Here is a 25920-nt window from a genome sequence, read left to right as displayed (position 1 = left end):
GAGAAGACTGATAATTTGCTGCATTTAGCAGACAGCTTTCATAATGCCATCTTGAGCCATCAAGGAAATCCTTTCTTCTGTTCTGCATGTGACTATGATGTCAACCCTTTATTACACCCAATATGTAGACAGGAGAAAATACAACTTCTTCACTGGAACAGGTACTTGTATGATTCTGCAGAGTGTGTTGAATGCCCTTTGCCACCTGCAGGGGGAGCATTTCAAATTGTAAGTCACACTGTACTTAAAAAAAAAAAAAAAAAAAACCTTCCCAGAAAAGTCTGACCAAAGGGATAGCTTTAGCAGTGCTGGATAAAATTGCTCTTTGTGACAAAGAACCCCGAGCCAGTTAGAATCTCCCCAAGAGGAGGCCTCATAAACAGCGAGGGGCCTTTAGATAGGAGCCTCTTCAACTGTACTCGCTATTCAAAGAGCTGCCTCCCTGTGTGCATAAAGTAGAAGAGCCTTGTATTTCCACTAGGTCTCCTCAGGCATATATGTGTGCACACACTCACACCGTGAAGCTCAGAAACCTTCCTCAGAAGATGAGGGGGAATATAAGATCTATCTTCTCTGTCAACTGGCCTTGCCATAGACAAACTGTAGGCAGATGTTGCTGAAGGGAGAAGCTTCTTTCAAAGTTTATTATGAAATATCTCATCCAAGGGTTTTTTTTTTTTTAATGCATCCAATAAGTAAATAGAAATTTTGAGGAAAAGAAAATTACTAAAACAATATTTCCATTGAAATTTTAAAAAATCAAGCCAGTCTCTCATTAGATTTTTGAGATCCCTAGTTTCAGCGGCATAGTTTCAATAACATCAGAATCAAGATTTCCTCTGCATTTGGAAATATCTGATAATTCTTGTGAAATCAAGGAAATTGGCCAACAAGAAGATGGTTTGATTTGAGCTGTGGCATATACCCCGGTTAAAGAACAAAGTTCAGAAACACATTCTCTCATTTAAGAAGACAAATACTTCGTGACCTCATGTGTGAACTCTAAAAACCGGTAGAACTCATGGTGGCAAAGAGTAAGATGGTGGTCACCAGGAACTGGAGGGATGGGGAAGCCGGGAAGAAGCTAGGTGGGTCAAAGGCAATAGTTCTGGTTATACTGGAGGAGTAGCATGGGAAATCCACAGTTCTGCATGGCGATCATAGTTTATGATAATGCTTTGTGTATTTCAAAATTGCTAGAAAAGTAGATTTTAAATATTCTCACCACAAAGAAATAATTATGTCAGTTGATGGCTATATTAATTAATATAATTAATTAATTAATATATATTAATTAATTATAATTATATATTAATTAATTATAATATATATTAATTAATTATAATTAAAGCTTGATTTAATCTTTCTACAATGTATACATACATCAAAACATCACATTCACCATATATATATATATAATTATCATCAATTAAAAATGAAGAAAAAGGCATTTTAAAAACAAAAAGAAAAAGAAATTTAAGTAGCTGAGACATATTTTATGTAACTGTCTTTAGAATATTCCAGAATATTGCATTTTATTGTTAAAAAGTGGCTTGCTTAATTAAAACTACACTGAGATTTCATTTCACTCCAGTCAGAATGGTAATTATCAAAAATACAAGTAACAATAAATGTTGGCAAGCATGTGAGGAAAAATGTACACTCACACATTGTTGGTGGGACCACAAATTGGTGCAACCACTATGGAAAGCAGTATGGAGATTGCTCAGAAACTTGGAATGGAACCACCATTTGACTCAGTTATTCCACTCCTCAGCATATACTCAAAAGACTTAAATCAGCATACTATAGTGAAGCTGCATCACTATAGTATCATCAGTGTTTGTAGCATCTTAATTCAAAATAGCTAAGCTATGGAACCATCCTAGGTGCCCTTCAACAGATAAATGGGTAAAGGAGATGTGGTATATATACACAGTGAAATATTACTCATCCATAAAGAAGAATAAAATTGTGGCATTTGCCAGGAAATGGATGGAACTGGAGACTATCCTACTAAGTGAAATAAGCAAGTCCCAAAATACCAAAGGATGAATATTCTAATATGTGGATGCTAACACACAATAAGGGGGGGGGGGTGGAGAATAGAAAGTCATTGGATTAGGCAAAGGGGAATGAAGGGAAGAGGGGATGGGAATAGGAAAGATAGAATGAATTGAACATAACTTTTCTATGCTCATATATGAATATAAAACCCGTGTAACTCCACATCATGTACAACCAAAAGAATGGGAAGTTAGACTCCATGTATGTATGGCAAAATACACTCTGCTGTCATGTATATCTAAAAAGAAGAAATTTTTTTACAAATGGCTTGCCTGATCTCTTAAATATTAAAAAAAAAATTAGTTGGTAATGAATCATAACCCTAAAATAAGAGTAAAGACTATAAGAATTTAGAAGAAAAAACTTTGTGAACTTAGGTTTGGCAAACAATTCTTAGATAGGACACACTATGCAGGACCCTTTTAAAAATTTAGTAAGTTAGATGTTATTACATAAGAAACATACTTTTCAAATAATATGATTAAGAAAATGAAAAGGTAAGCCACAGACTGGTAGAAGGCATTTGCAACTGCTCTCTCAAGAGGGCTTTTTATTGAGAATATACAAAGAACTCTTCTAATCTAATAATAAGAACATAAACAACTTTTTAAAAATTTCATCAAAGAAGAGATGAAAATGGCAAATGAACACATGGAAAGATGTTCAACATCATTAATTCCAAAGGAAATATAACCAAAGCCACAATGAGATGCCATAATATATTTATATAATATATTTGAATAGCTTAAAAGAATAAACAGAAAAACAATTACTGACAAGTAATTGTTTCTCACCAAGTGCTGGTGAGAATGCAGAGCTATGGAAATTTTCTATATTGCTGGTGAAAATCACCAAAAATTAAAAGCAACTCAAATATCCTTCAATGGATGAAGGAATAAATAAACTGTGCTACAGCCACACTGTGGAATATAAATCAGCCATGAAAAAATGAAAGGCCTGCTGACTCATACAATATGGGTAAATCTCAAACACATGTTACAAGGTAGAAAAAGCCATATTCAAAACGTCATATTAATTCTGACATTTATAAAAACCTTATAGGGAAGGAAAAATCTACAGAGACAAGAAATAGATCAGTGGTTTCCAGAGTCTGGGGGCAAGGGAAGAGATTGACTACAAAACATAAGGGAACTTTGGGGGGTAAAGAAATTGTTCTTTCTTGATGGTGGTGGTAGACACTCAGTTGCTTTTGTCAAAATCATAGAACAGGGGCTGGGGTTGTGGCTCAGTGATAGAGCGCTTGCCTAGCAAGTGTGAGGCACTGGGTTTGATCCTCAGCACCACATAAAGATAAATAAAAAAATGAAGGTACATCCACAACTAAAAAATATTCTTTTAAAAAAATCATAGAACAGAAAAAGTTGAATTTTACCAACAGGAAAAATATGCCTCAATAAGAGAAATTACATTACATGTGTATTTTATGCCATAATAAAATCCATGTCAGGTACAATAAGAATTAAAATATAAAAGTCAAAATAAAATTTTAAATTCCCAGTACAGGGAGATATATCTTAAGATCTTAGAGTAAGGGGAAATTTTTGAACAAGACACAAGATAGGAAAAGAGAGATGATGGTTAGTTATTTCTGCTCATCTGTTCATCAAACAATATCATAGAGTTTTAAAAGCCATAAGTAAGAAGACATTTGCAACACACATAATTGGCAAAAAGATTCATATTTGGAATATATGACTAAAACTACACAAGAATAAAATATAAAATAATCAAATAGAGTACTGGGCAAATATCAGAGTCAATTGATTGTAGCTATGACTGCACACATCTAAAATCTGTGTTGATGGCCTGATCTGTTGAGTAGGTACTAAAAAGTCATAAAAGAATACCTAAATATAGTCTTATCTATATGAAATTCCCAGACAAAATCAACATCTCTCTGCTTGATATTAAATTATCAGTGAGTAAGCAATAAAGAAAAGTGAGGGCATGTTACCCCAAGTGTCGGGACAGTGGCTAACTTTGAAGTGACAAAGAGAAGGAGGAGGTTACAGGTACTTTTCCATTTCTTCACATGAGTGGCAGGTTTGCGTCTTTATTTTTTTATTATATAATGTGTACAGATGTGTTTTGTATACGCTCGTGTTTATGAATGTATTAGCTCAAGTGCCCTAATAAACAGGCACCAGGATGGGATTAAACACTCCAGAGGTTATTAAGGGACTGCCTGGAAGAGACCATGACGCAGGCCTGAGCCTTGTGGAAGAGAGCGGGAAGACAGCAAGACGGGGCAGGAAGAGACTTGGACTGCAGTGCAATTCCAATAAAGTGTCAGCCAGGTCAAGGAGGAGCCAAGGTCATCCATCAAGGGGTCCCCATCATGTAGGGACAGTGTCCTTGTCATGTCGAAGCACTAGTTGGGATCAGCCTTGGAAAGTATGACCTTAGTGTAAATCACAAAGGGCTTTCAGGAGGAAGTAGCTGGGCTGTCAATTATTGACCCCGCAGCAGAAAAACGGAAAAGTGCATGATTGTGGCTGCTACAATGGTGTGTGTTGAGGTTTTTAAAAAAATTAAAGGAAAAGGAAAAAATGGGCAAAGGAAATCAAGAGACATTCCAGAAAAAGAAATTCAAGTGGTCCATAAATAAATAAGTAAAACGATACTGGACATCAATCAAACTAAGACAATTTATTTTCTGATTAAACTGCAGTGAGGTGCTCTTTAAAGATCCAAGTGATCCTGGTATGATGGTGCACACCTGTAATCCCAGCAGCTCTGGAGACTGAGGCAGAAGGATCACAAGTTCAAAGCCAGCCTCAGCAAAAGCAAGGGTCTAAGGAACTCAGTGAGACACTGTCTCTAAATAAAACACAAAACAGGGCTGCACCTGCGGCTCAGTGGTTGAGTGCTCCTGAGTTCCATTCCAGGTAACGCCTCCCTGCCCCCCAAAAATCCAAGTGAGTCCAAATCTAGGACAAGAAAAGAACAAAACAAATCTGGGACATTTAGGGTCAGAAGACAGGAAATGATCAGGTCAAAAGAACTTAGAAGTGATGTAAAGGGAGTCCCACTTACAAATTTGTAAAAATTTGAGCATCAAAAGAAATAATGACTATGACAGTAGTGTAGTGACTGTGTTACATAAAATCCATGAGATCATTGAGAAAAGAAAGAATGCAAAGGAAGAAGGAAGGAAAGGAGAGAAGGAAGGAAGGAGGGAAGGAAAAAATGAAAGAAGGGAGAGAGGGAGGAAGGTTGGTTTTTTGTTAAGAAGAATGTCATCTGATCAATGAAGAAGTAGTAATAGATTTAGAAAAATCAACTTTTTTACCTTCCCCAAGGTAATAACTGATCTGGCAAAGACTACCAAAGGATGCTAAAACACAGTGCAAAGTCTCCTTTCTAAATTAGTAATCACAAAAACACACACAAAAATAGAATGTGTGCTCTTAATGGAAACATTCAGCTGTTACCATCTTTACCAGGTATTCAAATCTGAGAATCCATCCCAGTGGGGAGACAGGTAGGGTGTCAGCCCACCTCCATTTGTAGGGACTGGTGCTGAAGAAAACAAGGCAATCCAACACTGTTGTCCAGATATTTAAAACCTATGAAATGAACTACCGACTTGCATAAAATACATTTTATTCTCATCTTTGACAACTATTCCATTATAATATGTATAAAACATGTATAAAATATATCCAAAGCTACAGGATTTTTAGATGGCTGCAAGCTGGAAAAATATCAAAACCAGCCAAATTTTTTACTTCATCCATCTGAGTGTTGTGTTGATGCACGGTGACATTTATAATTTTATAAACATTTATTTGGAAAAAAATTAATTTTTGTCACATGCATTTTGAAATCACTAGCCAGGTTGTTTAATTTAACGATGTCACATAAATTGTGTCCTCTAGATAACAATAATCTAAAGGATTGGAGATTTCTTGGAATATTGGGAATGGAACCACCATTTGACCAGCTGTCCCTCTCCTCTGTCTATACTCAAGGGATTTAAAAACAGCATACTACAGGGACACAGCCACATCAATGTTTATAGCAGCACAATTCACAATAGCTAAACTGTGGAGCCAATTTAGATGCCCTTCAATAGATGAATGGATAAAAAAAAAAAAATGTGGCATATATATACAATGGAATATTACTCAGCAATAAAAGAGAATAAAACCATGGCATTTGCAGGTAAATGAATGTAGTTACAGAAGATAATGCTAAGTGAAGTTAGTCAATCCCAAAAAAACAAATGCCGAATGTTTTCTTTGATATAAGGAGGCTGATTCATAATGGGATAGGGAGCAGGAGCATGGGAGGAATAGATGAACTCTAGATAGGGCAGAGGGGTTGGAGGGGAAGGGAGGGGGCATGGGGTAATTAATGATGGTGGAATGTGATGATCATTACTATCCAAAGCACATGTATGAAGACATGAATTGGTGTGAATATATGATGTATACAAATAGGGGAAAAAAAAGATTGAAAGTACAAGGTTTAATGATATTCAAAGTATCCAAAATTTAAATATATTTTAAAAATCAATTAAATGTACATAATACTCCTTTTTTATGGAATGCTTCATGAATTTGCTTATTATCTTTGCACAAGGGCCATGCTAATCTTCTCTGTGTCACTCCAATTTTAATATATGTGCTGCCAAAGTGAGTGCTATACTTATTTTTATATGATTTTCAAAAATAGTCTTTTTCTTTTTCTTCCAAACATTAAAAGGAAAGCCCAATTTATTAACAAATAAAAAAATTTTTATAGAGTTAAATAAAAAGCATTGAAATAAAGGTGAAATTATGTTTAATATTTTTTAAAATTTTTAATGAAAGTTCATTTCATATTTTGTAGAAATATAAACCCTTTGTAATTTTATTATTCAGTATTCATCCAGTTACTGATTTAAATATCATAGGTCACAACTAAATATAAACTATTTGATATAACAGAAGGTGTAACTTTTACAGACACCACACAAATTCATGATGATCTTCAAAACCTCAATTTCTGAGGTGAAGTAAAGCAAGAAAATGGATGTTTGGCACTACTGGGTGACAAGACTTCATTATGCAGGAATGTTTTGCATTCATGATTTGATGGGATGGCACACAAAGAAGTGTCCCTAAGTTAGTACAACCCTAAATTTGCAAGGTCTGGTCACACTCACTGTAGGTTCTAAGGAATCAGAATGGAGAAGCATTTTCTTGGGGACTGAATAGTGTTGGGAATATCACAGGGAAAGAAGCCAATGCACTGAGAATGGTAACTTTCTACATCATGATTGGCTTGGTTGCTTCAAAAATTTAACATCACAAAGGAGACCTGGGAAGTGGCTGAGCAGCTCAGGAGGCTAAGGCAGGAGGATTACAAGTTTAAGCGAGACCTTAAGCAACTGAGTGAGACCCTGTTTCTAAATAAAATACAAAAAAAGACTGGGGATGTGGCTCAGTGGTCAAGTGCCCCTGAGTTTAATCCCTGGTTTAAAAAAAAAAAAAAAAAAAAGGGGCTGGGGTAGTGGCTCAGTGGTAGAGCACTCACCTAACATGTGCAGGGTCCTGGGTTCAATCCTCAGCACCACATATAAATAAATAAATAAAATAAAGGTATTGTGTCCAAGTACAACTAAAAAATAAATTTTAAAAATGCTTAAAAAAAAGGACATTAGGGATATGTAGCAATCATATAAATATGCCAGAAAAAGCTTGTTCTATTCCTCATTCCAAATAGTAAAATATCTATAAAAAAAAAAAAAATGAGACAATTAGGGAATTTTGTCATGAGCCATCCATGTGAGCTATGTGCATTTGAGCGTGTGGGAGGACTGGCCTGTCTGGCATGCTCCTTGGGCTGTGTGACGCACGTGTGCCCTTTCCTCTTGCTCTGCCTGTGCTCCCACATGGCACCTGAGATGGGTGTGACTTGCCAAGATGTCAGTCAAACTGCTGACCACAAGACATCATCAAGCAACCCTCTGAAACCCAATTCCTTGCCTTATTTGGGTGGAACTTTCTCAAATGTCTGGGGGGGGGGTCATAAATAGAAGGTTTCAGGCACGCTCTCTCTTTTGTTCCTCTTGCTCTTCTTGCTCCTTCCAGCACTGGAGCTGACCCTTGAGGTCACTGAGCCTTCTTGCCTCAGAAACTTATGTCCATGTGCCGCGTGGTTTCTTCCTTGTTTCCTTAGTTATCAATAACACAGCCTGCCCCTTTAAACCCAGTTCATATCGCCGGCCTGGCCAGCTGGTGAGTGATAAAATTTGAGTAGGGATTGGCTCTTGGATCATATTATGAAATTACTGTTAAGGTTAACAGTTTTAATAATGGCACTGTGATTGCATAGGAGAATTTTTAGGAAGAGTATGCTGAATTCTTAAAGATAACACATTGTTCTGTTAGCAACTTACTTGCAAACAGTTCAGCAAAATGTATTTCTTAACTAAGAGATTAGTAGCAGGCACACTATGGTGGTGAACAGACACCCTTTCCTAAGTATTACAAGTGCTAATGGATAAGACCTGTAGAGGACACAGTTTTACAGTGCCAAATGTGCAAATCCACATATCTTGGATAGCAAAAAATTCCACCACTGGGAATTTATCTGACAAGTATACTGGTTGGTATACATGTAAAATGATTCACATCCATCAGTAGGGAGATGGGCTGTGCATACAATAGAGTACACAGTACGTACAATATAGTAGAATAGAGGGATAAAATGGCAAGTTAAAGGTTAGTGATGGAAGCATCTCTAACATCTAATACTAGGTGGGAAAAAAAAGCAATATACTAAGTAATACTGTATTATATTTTTGATTCAGGGAAAAGATATGTTTCTGTTCAAACTCTTTTTTGGCAGGATGTATAAGAAGTCAATCACAATGGCTTCCTGGGAGGAGAATTAAGTAGCTGGGGATTCGGGTCGGAGGGACACTTTTTCCTGATCATCCTTCTATACATTTTAATTTTTTTTTTAAGTTGCAGAAGGACACAATACCTTGAATTTTTTTTACTTATTTTTATGTGGTGCTGGGGAGCCAACACAGTGCCTCACATGTGCTTGGCAAGTGCTCCACCACTGAGCCAGTTAGGCCTGGCTGGAGTGGTTGGGAGTATTTGATCATCGACACTCTTCAGAATGCTGGTGCAGACTGACTGTGAGAGCATCTTATTATTGGTTTAAGTTGCCAACAGGAATTACTCCCCACATATTGCCTGCACCCAGGGTAGACTGCTCCAATCACTATGTCTTCCATATGCCACCGTCCCTATGGAACAGTGGGTAAATGCCCTGAGCAGGAAATTCACATCCAGAGGGAGAGAGAGAGAAAGGAGAAAAAGAAAAGCCACATCAAAATATGTTCACTTTACTTACTCCTCTTTGAAATACAAATTAAAATATCTATGAAATGACATTTTCACACTGCAAAAAAAAAACAAAACACATTTTTTTTACTAGTCACACGCAATATTAGCAAGTGTATGAAAAAAATAGGAAATGCAGGGCTTTTTGCATTTTCAGTGTTCATAGTCACTGAACTCATAATTCTATTTCTGAAAATTTATCTAAAGAAAGTAATCAGAGATTGGAATAAAAATATATTACTCACAATGGAAAAAATTTCAAAAGTAAATGCCCATGGTAATAAATTAAATTATGAAAGATCTCCATGGAGAAGCTGTAAGCAATCATTGCAATCATTTATATGTTGCAAAATAATATTTATTGACTCAAAATGTGAATAAAGCAATTCAAATCAAGCATAGAGAAACCATTTTTTTATTGTGGTCAAATTTATGTAAATATAATGTACTACTCTAACCATTTTTAAGTGCACAGTTCAATGACATTAAGTATAGTCACATTGTTCTGCAACCATCACCACCATCTAGCCCCAGAACTGTACTAATCAGACAATAACACTCCATTTCCGCCCCCCACTTAACCCCTGGAATCTACCATTCCACTTTCTGTTCCTACCTATTTGACTATTCTAGGTACCTAATGTAAGTGGAATACAGAGTAGCTGTTATTTTACGACTGGCTTATTTTACAGGCATCCTGTCTTCTAGGTTCCTCCATGTTGTAGCATGTGTCAGAATTCCCTCCTTTAAGAATTAATGGTGGGGGGCGGCTGGGGTTGTGGCTCAGCAGTAGAGTGCTCGCCTAGCATGTGCGAGGTCCTGGGTTCGATCCTCAGCACCACATAAAAATAAATAAACAAAATAAATGTATTGTGAACAAATAAAAAAAATATATTAAAAAAAAATGGGGCTGGGGTTGTGGCTCAGTGGTAGAGAGCTTGCCTAGCATTTGCGAGGCCCTGGGTTCGATCCTCAGCACCACATAAAAATATATAAATAAAATAAAGGTATTGTGTCCAACTATAACTAAAAAATAAAAAATTTAAAAAAAAAGAATTAATCATGAGCCACACGAAGAGACAGCCTACAGAATGGGAGAAAATCTTTCCCACTTGCACCTCAGATAGAGCATTCATCTCCAGGATATATAAAAAAACTCAAAAAGCTTAACACCAAAAAAATAAATAAATAACCCAATCAATAAATGGGCAAAGAAACTGAACATGTACTTCACAGAGGAAGAAATATGTTCAAAATATGTTCAATTTACTTACTCCTCTTTGCAATGCAAATTAAAACATCTATGAAATGATATTTTCACACTGCAAAAAAATATATATGAAAAAAATGTTCAACTTCTCTAGCACTTAGAGAAATGCAAATTAAAACTACACTGAGGACTGGGATTGTGGTAGAATGCTCACCTTGCATTTGCGAGGCACTGGGTTCAATCCTCAGCACCACATAAAAATAAATTAAGCTATCATGTCCTTCTGCAACTAAAAAAAAAAAAATTTTTTTTTTAAGCTATACTGAGATTTCATTTCACTCCAGTCAGAATGGTAAGTTTCAAGAATACAAGTGCTTCAGTCAGCTTTTTTGTTGCTATGGCTAAATGACCCCACCAGCATAACTGTAGAGAAGGAGAAGTTTATTTTGGGGCTCACAATTTTCAGAGGTCTAATCTAGAGGTGGCAGGTTCCATTCTTTGGGGCTTGAGGTGAGGCAGAACATTATGGCAGAAGAATGTGGTGCAGAGAAGCAGCTCACATGGTGATCAGGGAGCAGAGAGAGACTCCACTCTCCAGATACAAATATATACCCCAAAGCCACACCCCTAACGCCCACCTCCTCCAGCCACACCCCACCCACCAGTTAATCCCATTAGGGATTAACTCACTGATTAGGTTAAGGCTAGAACTCAATCATTTCTCCTCTAAATCTTCTTGCATTGTCTCACACATGAACTTTTGGGGGACACCTACATCCAAACCATAACAATAAGAAACAATAAATGTTAGTGAGGATGTGGGGTAAAAGGTACACTCTTACATTTCTGGTGGGACTTCAAACTTGTGCACTACTATGGAAAACAGTATGGAGATTCCACAGAAAAGTTGGAATAGAACATCATTTGACCCATTTATTCCACTCTTCAGTATATACCCAAAGGACTTAAAATCATCATACTATAGTGACACTGCCACATCAATGTTTATAGCAGCTCAATTCACAATAGCTAAGCTATGAAACCAACCTAGGTGCCCTTCAACAGATGAATGGATAAAGGAAATGTGGTATATATATACACAGTGAAATATTACTCAGCCATAAAGAAGAAAGAAATTATGGCATTTTTCTAGTAAATGGATGAAACTGGAAATAATGCTAAGTGAAATAAGCCAATCCCAGAAAACCAAAGGTTCTCCCTGATATGTTGATGCTAACGTGCAATAAGGGGAGGGGATGGAAGAATAGAAGTTCATTGGATTAGACAAAGGGGAATGAAGGGAAGAGAAGAGGGATGAGCATAGAAAAGACTGTAGAATGAATCAGTCATAACTTCCCTGTGTTCATATATGAATACACGACCAGTGAAACTCCATGTTGAGTTCAACCACAAGAATGAGATCCTAATTAGAATAAGTTATACTCTATGTATAATATGTTAAAATACACTCTACTGTCATGTTATTTCTAAACAGAATAAATAAAAAAGGCAAATAAAAAATTTTTAAAAAGAATAAAGCACATTCCATTGTATGGATATACCACATTTTATTTACCCACTTATTTGTCAATGGACATTGAATTGCTTCTGCCTTTGGGAATTGGGAAGAAAGCTATGATATGAGCATGGGTGTGAAATTATCTGTTCCAGTCCTTGCTTTCATTTCTTTAGGGTACACACCTAGAAGCAGAATTGTGATGCCTGTGGAACAAATCTGAAATTGTCCCGTAGCCGGAAGCAGAGCTGCACAAGTCATCCCCAAGAAATAATTGCTGACTGTTGTATGCCACTGAATTTTCAAGGCCATGTTTTATGCTGAAACAGCTAAACTATTCACAGAGTTTATCTCTGGATACTGACATTGCCGTGATTCCCCTGCTCCTAAGTATTTCCAAAGGTTTTACAATAAATTTATAATTTATTGTAATAAATGTATTTATAAGATGATAAATAATAATAAATTTATTTATAATAATAATAATAATAAATTTATAAGATGATAAAAGCAATTAAACTGAATTATTCTATACAAGATGATTGACAATAGGATTTTTTTTTTTTTTTTGCCTGTTACAATCACCCATTTTGAAAATACTTTAAATTTGAATTTGTTTCACAATAAGCAGTTCTTACTTTTGTAACCAGGAAAAAAAAAGAACAAGGTCTTTTGTTTCTTTCTCTTCTCCCCATTCTCCATCCCCAAGGATGGCCACTCAAGAATCTCACCAACACATGCCCACCCACAAGAATGGGGTCCTAATTAGAATATTATATATTATATTATATATTATATATTATATATTATACCCATGCTGGTATAATTTTATCAAAATGGATTCTGCCATCATGTATAACTAAAAAGAACCATTTTTTTTTTAATTCCAAAAGGAACCTCAGCATATAGTAGTGAAGCCAAACAGACTAAGGGTACAACAATCCTTTTTTATTGGCTGTCTGGAGCTAGCGGGAGTGGAGATGGAACGTGATTACAAATGGGCACTGAGCATCTTTTTTCTATTGTTAGAAGTGTTTTAAGATTGGATTGGTTGTTCAACTCTATAATTCGCTAAAAATCATTAAATTATGTAGTTAAAATGGGTAAATTCTGTGGTTTATGAATTATACCTCAATCAATTTTTAAAAACATTCTTCCTTTACATGAAGACTTAAATAGGTTTTTATTTTCAACAACTGGGACCACAGATAACTCCCAATAAAAACACAATAATCACAAAAATAAATAAATACATAGAATCTCATTGAAAAGAGTAGCATCATTAAAAGGCAACCTGAATGAAGTAAAGAGTCTTTAAAGGGAAAAAAAAACGCAACCTCAAATGTAACAGGAGCACTTTGTGATTGGACACTCATTCTCCAGACTGGTGGTTCCAGACAGCATGCAGGAGTCTGGCTTGGGCAGAACTTAGCAGTGTAAAGGAGCGCTTTGGAAGTCAGCAGGACTTGAAGAGGGGTTAGGAAACATGTGAAGCAAAAGCACAACTATACCCAGCTTGCTTAGGACCAGGGCAATGTGCAGACACTTTTCACTCCCTACCTATGAATAGGCTAACTAGTCAGCCACTAGATGAAACTTGCCGAAAGTAAATGAATGAGTTGCGTGGTTCCTCCTACGAACTGAGATGTAACCAAACACTTTGAGGTTGGCTCAGGGGTTACCTTACTTGAACCAAAACGATTTGCAAGTTCTGTAAACTAGTGCAGAGTACAGTAAAAACCCTGTGTCCCAGTCCAAATGTCCTAAATCAGCCACTCTTGTCTGGAAGTTGTCTGCTTGTCAAATTTCTAGGCTAATGTGGAGCTCTTGCAATATGAAGGTTGCCATGACAACTGAGGGGAAAGTTTTGGTCAACAGAATATAATCCAAAAAAAAAAAAAAAAATCTTTGAGCAGCTTCTGCAAGCCAAAGGGAATTTGAATGATTCTCAGTTATAAAACCTGGGAATCACAAGTCAAGAAACAAACAATCAAATGAGTCAAATTGACAAAGAAGGAAACATGGTCAGCCCAACCACGCTGCTTTACCATGAGACACTTTGCACATAAGTTGCTCAAGAAACGTTTGGTGGGTTTGATCTGATTGAGAGAGCTCCAAATCCTTATTCCATGCCCGGAAGAAGAATGAGTTTGACTCATGGAGCTGAGATCCAACTGCACTAAATGGATATAGATTTCTGGAAATCACAGTACTTGAAATGAGTGAACTTTTATTGTTGTGCTTCCTCAACTACTCTTCAGTTACATTAATTAGTATTTGCTTTGACATTTATTCAAGGAAAAACTGCTTTTGCAAAAATGTAGTTCAATTATGACAAAATAGAAAATGAAACATTCTAAAACAACTTACTTCTTTTTGTGTGTGTGGTGCTAGGGATTGAACCAGGGCTTTGTGCATGGAGGCAAGCCCTCTACCAACTAAGCTATATCCCCAGCCCACAAATTACTCTTGAAGGAAAATTCTGCATAATGGAAATTTACTTATTTTTTTAAAAAATGAATCAATTGTTCTCTCTTTGTCTGATGACTATCCCTGATTTTCTCTCTTCCATTTTTATCTATGTGCCTCAGGGAGCTGACAGCACCCCAGCTTCAGGGGGAGGCTGGGGCTAGGCCTGGCTAATCAGAAACTTTACACTCCTCTAGCCACATGATTGGTTCAAGGTTCAGTATATACACATTCGTGACTGGTCCAGTATATACACATGACTGGTTCAGTGTATACACATGACTGGATCAGTATAATACATGTGACCCAATCAGAATCAACAGGAATAATGTTGGTTTATTCCCTGAAGGAACCAAAATAGCCCTTATAATTTAACCATGTCTACCTCTTGGTTCGGAGTCACTGTGTTGTACTACCAAGAGCACTCTACCAACATATAGAACTTGGCTTTTTATTTTAAATTTGGCCCATGTTCCTGAAAGTTACATAACCTTGGACAAATCATGTAATCTCCCTGGGTCTGATTCTCCTCATCACAAAATTTCTTGAGAGTTTCTGTGAAGATCTTAGAAAGGATGAATATATGAAGACACTTCATAAATGACAAAGCTTTACCGAAATGTTAAGTCCATTGCTATCACAGTAGCCCAAATTGGATTGATCATGCAGGGATGTTGGGGTCTGTTCAATGCCCTTGTAAACAAAGCATGTTACCGGAGGAGAAGAGCATCTGAAGCCACAGGATGTCAAAACCAAAAAGGACTTAGAGGATACCCGGTTCAACCCCCTCATTTCACAGATGAGGAAACTTGTTCTATCTACCCTTGAAAGGGAGGAAATGAGATAAGAGATAAGAACAACTATTGCAACGATTCAGCTGGGCTCCCCACATTAAATTAGAGCAATCAGATAATAAACTATGACCTTTTAATCCAGAGACCATGCCTATGTTTAGAGAATGTGATTATCTTTGTACTGCAGTAGTAAACAGCTTCACCTGCAGAAAAATGATAGCTACAGTAAAAAAAAAAAAAAAAAAAAAAAGGAAAAAGTATTTTCCCAGTGGTCCATTTTTTTTTACATAGCTCAGCCTTGTGAATTCTAAGTGGAAGGAAAAGAAATGAACAATTATAAAACTTGCTAAGCCATGTGTCTGAAATAGATCACAATGGGGACTTAATTTATTTTTTTTTTTTCATTTTCCCTGTCAGTGAGAACCACTCCCACCAAAAAATTATCTGCCAAATAGTGACTTCACTTATGATGCCGGCAATGTGATGTTTAACAGCTGACATTTGACAGCTTTCAAAAAATCTGTCCCATGGCTTTCATAGCAAAAGTAGGGTTGCAAAAATCAAAAGCTGTACATGTTATATTCAAGAACTTTATACAGATGTGAGTTATTGAAAAAAAATCACATCTGGTCAATGTTTTTTAAAGATTACAGTAGTAAAACACGTAGCACTTACTAGATATAAAAAGTAGTTTATGTATATTACATAACTTAATTCTCACAACAATTTTATGAAGTAGGTGCTACTTTTAAGATCCACATGTTTGGGGCTGGGGATGTGGCTCAAGCGATAGCACACTCGCTGGCATGTGTGCAGCCCGGGTTCGATCCTCAGCACCACATACAAAGATGTCTGCCGAAAACTAAAAAATAAATTAAAAAAAAAGATCCACACGTTTGAAACGAGGCCCAGAGAAGTGGAGGAACTTTCCCGAAGTCTCCAGCAGGTCAGCAGTGAGCTGGGATTTGAACCTACAGAGCTTGACACTTGTGCTCTGACAGCTTAACCTTACTGACTTTCTTCTGATTGACTCATGCATAGAATACCTTATATTTTCTTCAGCAAATAACTTATGAATAAAATTAAACTGAATTGAAACTGCTATTCAAATTCATGGTTCTAGAAGACTTTTTTGATCACAGCATCAGCAGAGAATAGAGTAAGCAGGCAGGCCTTGGAGCCAGGCAACTGGAGTTTAATTACTGCCTAGGAGTTGTTAAAACCTTGGGCAACTTCCTGCACCTCTCTATGCCTCCGTTTCTTCATCTGTAAAATAGTACCTAAATGTCAGAGTGTTTGGGGGACGTAAGAGATGGTTTATGTGAATGCGTAGCCCTGTGTCTGACACAGAAAATGCCCAATAGCACCAGTCACTCTCATTGTCATTATCAACACCACTATCACCCTGGATATCAGGAACCACTTTACCTCTGCTTAACTCCTTTCACCTCATCAGTCACCCTTGCCTTGTCACCTCTTAGTCCCCGCAGCCCGTACTGCATGGGCTCCAGGCTGCTTTTCACATTGGCCGCCTAACAGCATCACACCCGAGACCCAGTTGTGCTCCTGCCACCTCCTCCCTTGGGGCTTCTGTTGACACCAATTCATGAGACTCCAGGAGAAGCTGCTTTTCATGCAAGGATATGCAGCCCAGAAGTGCTGAGCAGTCAACCCTCCAGGAGTCAAAATCTGGAGTGTGCTAAAGCTGCTGCCTTAACAAGGCACCACATACTGAGTGGCTCCAACAATAGAAATTTATTTTCTCATAGTCCTGGGGGCTGTAAGTCCCAGATTAAGGTATTTCTCCAGGTTTACTTCCTCCTGAGAGCCCTCTCCTGGACCTGCAAATGGATTCTGTCTCATTGTGACCTCACATGGCCTTTTCTGAATCTCACACAATCTCACACAATCTGCAAGTCCAAATTTCCTCTTCTTATAGGGGCACTAATCAGATTAGATTAGGACCCGCCCCAACTGGCTCATTTTAAGTTTTCAAAAAAAATTTATTTGTTCTTTGTAGATGTACATGACAGTAAAGTATATTTTGACATATTTATACAAAAATGGAGTACATCTTATTCTAATTAGGATCCCAGACTTGTGAGGATATGAAGATTCATTGTGGTATATTCATATATGAATATAGGAAAGTTGTGTCAGATTCATTCAACTGTCGTTTCATTTTAATCACCAATTTACAGGCCCTCTCTCCAACTAGCTTAGGGCTTCAACATATGGATCTTAGGGGGACACAGTTCAACCCATAAAAGAGGGTCCCTAAATACATTTCATTGGATTCTTTATAAGGTCCTGTAGATCAGAGCAACCAGTTGACCTTAGTGTCCAACTTACCCTTCCCTGGTTGACATAACTGTCCCTCTTCAGGGTCACACCCACTAGTGGAGTCTACACATAAGCCTTAGTCTCAGGCCCTTCTCCCTAGGGATTTAAGACTAAGACATCAAATGGAAATAGTGGATAGGGTCCTACGATGGGGCCAACCAAGTATGTCCCATGTGGTCCCAGCTGTGCTTTCAACCCTCACTACCCAGACAGCACTGGACTCAATGTGTACTAGCCAAACTGCAATATGTATGTATTCTCCTTTGCCCTCCCATGACATAAATATTTACCTAATCACAAGAATGAGTTCCTTCCTCCCCTAAAAATTCTATTTAAAAAAAGTTACCTTCCCATGATGACCTTCCTAATCCTTCTAGAAATGAGGGATTATCTCCATAGAATTCTAAATGAGCAAATATTCTGGGTAAATTGGGTAAGGAAAAAAACAGGTCCTCTGTTTGCACTAAAAAAAGAAAGAAAATCACACAATACTTCCAAAAGTATTTAATATAGTGTTCAAGTATTATATACATATGTATGAAAAGTTTACGGATATACATCTGGTCAATCCCAGATTTTAATTAAAATACATCTTTTATTAGTCAAAACATGTATGGTAGTCAAGCCAACAGAGGGAATTGGATTGACACACACATGCTCTTGCACACATTTACACAAACACACACTTCTTAGCATTCTGTTATTTTATACCATGTGGAAGCAGCAGGATGTGATGCAAATGGATTTTTCATGTATTTCTCTTGGCATGGTGGCCATATTTAATGTAACATCCAGGAAAGCAGAAATTTTAATTTAGTTTATGGCCTGACCATCTGTATTTGTTTGGAATTTCTGTCTCCTCAAAGCAAAAATGTGAACCTGGCTTTCGACCTGGAAATGTCTCAGGCTGCAACCAAATGCATTACCAACAAACTGCAAATAAGTATTCTGAAATATAAAGTCAGAGGAGAAGAAGTTGAAGCCTATTGTCAAAATGTAACAAAATACCTGAATTTTAATTCTGACATATTTCAGGGAAAATAAAAGGGAAATTTCACATGTTTTCAAGGGAAGAAAACATCTCAGTATCAATAAACTGCCAAAGAGCTGTTTGAATATATTTACTTTTTTCTATGGGTTCTGATATTATTTTCCTATTAGTCTTCAGTTCTTTGCATTTAAAAAGGGAGGTGAGCCATATGTAATCCATAGTCAAATCTCTTAGTTAATCATGTAGATTTCTTTAAAACAGTAAAAATTCACTAATATTTGCCATATCAGAACTGTGAATGTGGCCAATACAAATTACTAAAAAATATTTCTTTGCATTTGGAAGCAAAAAAAAAAAGCACTCTTTAAATATTATATAGTATAGACATAACTGAGACCCATGGTCTCTTGTTTATCCTTTGGAAGATGAATTGAGTGGCCCATAGTTCACCTTTATATTCCTTATGAAGAGATTTCCAATAAATCAAAGGTATAAATAGAAGCCCAATTTGAAATGGCGAATCTGGATGAAAACCCTGGAACAGCCTCGCCCAGCACCCTATTAAAATTCACAGGAAGGCACCTGAAACAAAAATTCCCAGTACCAACAAGAACAATCAGGTAGGTCTTCCAAATCTTGCCCCCCTCTCCTCAGGTGGAAGGCTTGTGTTCTTTCACTACCACCTTGACTCACAAAGTCAAGATCAAATAGAAATATGAGTCCCAGGCCAAGCGGAAAAATGGTAAATCAAAACTGTGACTGCTGCTTTTTAAGGTAGTCAGGGCTCCCATGCAGGGATGAACAAGACAGACTGCTGGTGTGAAAGGTACTTTCGAACAGTACAGAGAAACAGGGAAGGGGGAGAGGCAATCAGGGCATTGAACCACAGGAGGGGTGTGGCTCTAAGAAAGTGCCTTGGCAGGAACAGGAAAACACCAGCTTTTTATGGATTTTCCGTTTAGAGTGACAAAGACCAAGAAGTGGGTCTCCATGCATTCTAGAAAAGCCAGACTAAGAAAATCCTGTGAGACCACAGAGACGGTCATCTTATCCTACATCGGGTGGGGTAAATGCTATAGAGAAAGGGGAAGAGAGCCAGGGGGAGAGGGAGGGAGAGCAGAAGGTGGGAAGGGGGTAGGTGACCAGGGGAAACCTCCCTAGGGAGGTGAAATGCAGAAGCCTCCTTCAGGGCGGGAGGAAGCCAGTGTGCAGAGGTGGTGGGAGGAGCTGCCCAAGCCTGTGAGTGAACATCAGGCTCCACTCGTGTCCACTGCTCCTGGGATGACTCCTGTTTGGTCCTTTCAGTTCAGTCAGGGCCCAAATGGCAGAACGTGTTTCTGCCAACGGCATCTCCGCAACGCATCTCCCTCTTTCTGAACTCTAGAACCATCTTCACTACTAACCTTTCCATCCTTGGGCAACAGATATCAAAGCCCAGCCTTCAAGACAGAAAGGCTGTAAGAGAAAGGGGGAAAAAACTGAATTACACAGAGGGGAAAACATATTCAGGTACTACAAAAGTATCCACACTATAAATACTCCAGAAAAAAATAAATAAATAAATGAAAGGGAAATCCAAACAAGCAGAGAGAACAAAAGGTTATCTACAAAAGGATACAAATTGGGTTTACCTCAAAGTTGGCCTCAACTATAGTAAATTCTAGAGGACAATGAAAACATGACACATCTACAGATGTTACAAAAAGGATCATGACACCAGAATTTATGCACACAAACACACACCCATGTTATAGACAGATTGGTAGATAGATAATCAGGTTGAGGTTCTTATCCAAAAGTTTTTTGGATTTTGGAATTTGGGGTATTATGGAATATTTGCATGTACATAATAAGATTACTTGAGGATGGAACCCAAGTCTAAACACAACTTCCATTTATTTCATACATGCCTTTATACACATAGCCTGAAGATCATTTTATACAATGTTCTTAGTGCACCTGCATTTTGACCTCACATGAGGTCAGACGTGGAATTTTCCACTTCTGGTGTCAAGTCAGTGCTCAAAAGTTTCATATTTGGGGACATTTCAGATTCTGAACTTTCAGAGGAGGATGCTTCTCGGATGGAGGAGGTAATAAGTCATTCTCAAGTATATGATGTCTCAGAAAGTGAATCATCCTTGTATCCTACTTGAGATTTCTAGAAAATATATTCAGGTGATCAATACATAGATGAAAATTAAAAACTTCAAAAAGAGGTTGCTGTAGCTAAAAGGCCAGAGAAGTCCTCAGCTACTCAGGTAGGGAACAGAAATGCAGAGCTCCCACTGGGTTGGAGCCAAAGTGTGGCCCTACAGGCCACTGTGGCTTCTGCTGTGGCTCCTGTCTGCATTCCAGTGCCAGGAAATGGGCTTGTTGAGCCATATCCTTCAACTTTCAGTTCAGAGGAAATCTTTTGCATGTTTAATGGCCACTTAAAACAGTAATGAATAGTGTTCTCTTCCAGCACTTGCTATTAATAGCTCCACTGGTCACTCCATGAAGAAAATGAACCAGAAGAATTACTTTTCAAAGGTATTTTCCCTGCACAAAAGCAGAATGACATAGTGCAACATAATGGTGCTTTTTTTTTTTTTTTTTTAATTCTCTCTCTCTCTGCCACAAATGATGGTTTTCTGCACTTTTAATAGTCATACTGAGAGTCCTGAGAAAAGATGGTCCACTAAGTAACACACATGACCTGTCACTAAGCTTCTTCACATGTGTTCCTATCTCTTAACCAAACTTTAATACAGCATATTTCCAACTGCAAATAAATAAGTAAATTAAAATGAAGAAGGAGAAGTACAGGTTGAAGGAAGAGGACAGGGAGGAGAGGAAATAGAAGGAAATGCACCAAAATTTTAAAGGAAAATACAGTGTCTCTGGAGGATAAATCTCTAAGTGGTATTTTTCCTGCATCATATAGTTAGCAGATATTTTAAACACAGATTTTAAAGAAACCAGCATATGTAATTTCATGTGTACCATGTAATTGCAACTACGGAAAAATGAATACCTTAAAAGGAAGAAAATACATCGCAATGTATTTGCAGGTGAGACTATGGAGAAATTCTTCCCCTTCTCTTTATTTTCCAAATTTTTAATAGGAGTTTATATTATATCTGTAATGGAAAGAAATTTTTCTTAAATTAAAATAAGATGGTGAGTGAATGTGAACTTATCTAAGGAGAGAAAACAGACAGCTATTTGGATGCCAAAAAAGTAATTGCTAATTATAAACAATTCTCACTTTCACCAAAACTGATCAGGCAGTTTCTACTTATACTTTTCAGTAGGAGCCAGTGTTGTTAGCTGCAAAGAGTTGAATTTCTTTTATATATTTTAGAATTCAATATGTAAATTCTCCAGGGTGTTAGAAAAAAATTTTTATTGAGTGAACCCAAATTAAAAATAATTTTCTATCAGTTGGTTACCCTCAAGATGAGTTAAGTGCTCAGACCTTTCTAGAGCCCAAGCAAGTCTTATTAGGTGCTCGGAAGGAGTGTAGAAGCTTTGTGCAGCCTTCTTCAGACAAGCGAGTTCAGTTTTGTATACAATCTTATTTCTTAAATCCTCTCCAACCTTAGAAGCTAATATTAGAAAGGATGCTTGTTTCCCAAGCTCACTGAAGGCAGCAGATATTCAACATTTGTGGAATTGAAAAATCTGCTCAATGTGCCTATCTTTATTGGAGGATTGGAAATAACAAAACGAAACAAGTAAAAAAAAAAAAAAACTAATGGTGAAGACTTCAATTCCAACTAGATGTGACAATCATAAAAAATATCCTTCCAAAGACCAGTGGCCATGTTGCCACCATTTTGAGGTGAACAGTGCCTTCCCCAACATGATAATCCTAGGCCAGGTTTCTTCTCCCAGAGTCCAATCCCCAGCCAGTGCTTGAGTGAGGACTTTGAAGTTCAAGATCTTTTGCCTTCTGGATGGGTAACCATCCAGGAAGCCCTGACCTTCAAGAAGATCCACCTCTTATCACCAACAACACAGAGCATCAGAACCCAGGCAGACCTAGAGCCTTCTCCATGTTTGGGAATACTTTGTGTCTGAAATAACCCCAGGAGGAGGTTACACATGGAACTACAGGTGTGAGCTTTGGACTCCAAGGCCCATTCTAGGCTGCCTTTTTACCAGTAAAGAGAAACTCAATCCCCAGCACCAGCTCTCCTGACACAAGGAGAGTAACTCTTTAAGAAGCAAATGATGTTCAGATTCAAAGTAATCTAAATCTATATTAAGAACAAAGAAGTATTTCCTAAAAGAAACACACTGCCAAGATTTCACTTTGCCAATCAATTTAGCTGTCCATTGTCTACAATCTGTGCACTTCTGAAAGGAGTTTTACTTTCCCTTTGCGTTACCAAATAGCCTATTAAGAAATTTCCCAAACAGGACTTTCTCAAAGTGGAAATCAAGGCACACTCTCTCCAGATTTGTTTCTCAAAGCCTCCCACAGCTGCCTGGCCTCAGAATGACCTAGAAAGTTTTAGAAAAATGTAGATTCTCTAGGACCTGCCAAAGATCTTCTGAATCAGAATTTCTTAGGAACATGCCCCAGATTTTACATTTAAAAACATGTTTCCTGTTCTCCCTTTGGCAACACATATTCTAAAACTGGAACAAGATTAGCCTGGCCCCTGTGCCAGGATGACCCATGAATTTGTGAAATATTCCATATTTTTAGTGTTTTCCCCCAAATTTGTGCTCCATGTATCACTTAATAAAAGGTTGACAAAATTCAGAAATAAACAAAAACATATTTCCAATGGAGAATATATGGCTTGCCATAGTTTGCATTCATAAGCAAATGAATAAATGAATATAGAAAGGAGTTTCCTGAATGATTCTAATGCAAACCATGATTTTACTCTAGAAGAATGAACTGAAGTTGGGATTTTTTTAAATTATTATTAATCTGCTATTCCCACACTACCTTCCATATTTCTCCATTAGCATTCTAAATTACTAGGGTTCAGACTCAGCTCAAAATCCTGTTGAATCTAATTTGACAGGAAAACAAGTCAAGAAATGTTCATTGGCAGAATTCACAAGCACTCTTGCAATCTGACCATAGCCGATATTAATTGAGCATTTATGTGGTCCATCTATTTTGCATACATTATCATATCTACTCCTCATGACAAATTGATTAAATTATATAAAATAATTGGCATTTTTCATTATAGATATCATTATCCTCATTTTGTAGTTGAAGAAACTAAGACTCAGAAAGCATTCCAACCAGGGTGTTAGAGTTTGGATCTTAACTGACCCCCAAAGGCCTGTGTATGAAAGGTTTGTTTTTCAGGATGGCAATATTGTAAGTTGGATGGTAATATTTGTAAGTTGAGGAACCCTTGAAGGTAGGCCCTTGAGAGGCATCTTTAGGTCATTAAGAATTGTGTCTCAGGGGGGGATTTTAGGACCCTAGCTCATCCAGTCTCTCTACTTTCTCCTTGGCTAATGAGTTAAGTGGTTTTGCCCTACTATACGCTCCCACCATGAGGTGCACCAATGATTGGCAGCTGTTACTCCACAGCTTTACTCTGGACCAGCTGATATGGACCTATTAGGATTCATGGTCACTGACAGTCCTGTGATGCTAGTAGCTGAGCTTTCCAGAGGATCTCTATCTATAAATAAAGTGGCCAGAAATGGTAACCACTAAGAATATGGTTATATTAGTCAGCTTTCAGCCACTGTAGAGAAATACCTGAGATAATTTATAAAGAGAAAAGTTTTATTTTGTCTCGCAGATTTTTAGATTCCAGTCCCAGATTGGGCAGACCCACCACTTTGAGCCCCTTGTGGGTGCACCAGATGGCAATGACAGTGAGCATGTGACAGAGCAAATGACTTACCTCATCGAGATAGGAAACAAGGAAAGAGCCATGGTTCCACAAACTCCTTTGAGAGCACAACTCCCAATAACCTAAGAACCTCCCACTAAACTCCACCCCCTAAAAGTTCCACTGCCTCCCATCATCCCAATGGAAATATCCCCTCCTCCGGCACTTCCCCAAACAATGGGAACTCTCCGGGAATCCCCGCTAGAGCTCAGCTGGAACTCTAGAGAACACGCTGGTGTCACCTCTCAACCACTACCTCTGGCAAAAATGCCATGCGTCATCCCGACTTGGCTGTGGCCCTCAACAGGGTGCAAAGTCTTCATCACATAAGCCTTTGGGGACATTCAATTAAAAAACCATAGAAATGGTTGATATCAATTAAGATAGTTGTGTTTGTTCTTCCTGTTACTTTGTTGCTTTCTGCTATAAAAATAAGTTGCCCTTGAATTGTGATTAAATTTGGCAAATTAATTTTATGAGCTTTTCCTCATAAAAAAAGTTAAGCCAGTGCCAGGACCTTCATTGTTCAGAAAGGAAATGACACAAAGAGGTTGTTTAACATCTGAGAAGGCAACGGAACTCTGGGAGATCACAAGTTTGGGCATTTGTTTCAGAGTATGATTTGTAGTTGCAGGTTCTATGAAGATAGGGATGGTATCTGTATGGTTGATTCACTACACTTTCTCTGGAGCCACACATCACAATTAAAACAGGAAAAACACTCAGCATGTGTGGTTTATGTTGAACTTGAAGACTTCAGAAACCCCATTTGCTTCATTGACAGTGATTTTTGCATTTTCTAATCTCTTAGCAATAGAATTGAATATGGTGACAATGTCTTCTAGCCCAACACATACGCAAGATATCAAATATTCTTTTTTCATTAAATATCTGACGAGGAAAATGGAATAAAATTAAGTATGATAGATTGGAACAGTATTGAAGAATCAAATAAAACCAAATTCAAAAATATCAGAACAATCTTTATTACTCTTTTTCTCTTTCCTTTTGTTCTGGAATGATATTACTTTGCTCCCAGAACAATGAATCATTTGTCATCTGCATCATACTCTCTGTCCAGATAAAAGAGCTATGGAGAATAGATATATGGACAAAAGATTTCTTGGGCCTGAAGATACATGAGGGCAATATATCTAAGGCTGCTGATTAATAACAGTTATAGGAATGTCTTCCTTAAATTTTAAAGTCCAAAAAATTCATCAATTGTTCATTTGGGTCATAAATATGGAAGAAATATATTATTTCTCTTCATGGATTATTAAAGTAAAATGGTTT

General features: G+C 37.5%; 1 non-coding gene and 1 pseudogene across 1 annotated transcript; one reads left to right on the top strand and one right to left on the bottom strand.

Annotated features, from left to right (window-relative positions):
• Positions 1–6629: 6629 nt before the first annotated feature.
• On the bottom strand, positions 6630–6736 carry LOC143383938 (U6 spliceosomal RNA). The gene has a single exon (XR_013089223.1). It is a non-coding gene; the product is annotated as a U6 spliceosomal RNA (small nuclear RNA).
• A 16621-nt stretch (positions 6737–23357) lies between these two features.
• On the top strand, positions 23358–23457 carry LOC143383991 (U6 spliceosomal RNA; annotated as a pseudogene).
• The last annotated feature ends 2463 nt before the right edge of the window (positions 23458–25920 follow it).

The sequence above is a fragment of the Callospermophilus lateralis genome, chromosome 1 (assembly GCF_048772815.1).
Source record: "Callospermophilus lateralis isolate mCalLat2 chromosome 1, mCalLat2.hap1, whole genome shotgun sequence".
NCBI lineage: Eukaryota > Metazoa > Chordata > Mammalia > Rodentia > Sciuridae > Callospermophilus > Callospermophilus lateralis.
The sequence above is the reverse complement of the archived record's forward strand: the minus strand, read 5'-3'. Positions and strand labels throughout refer to the sequence as shown.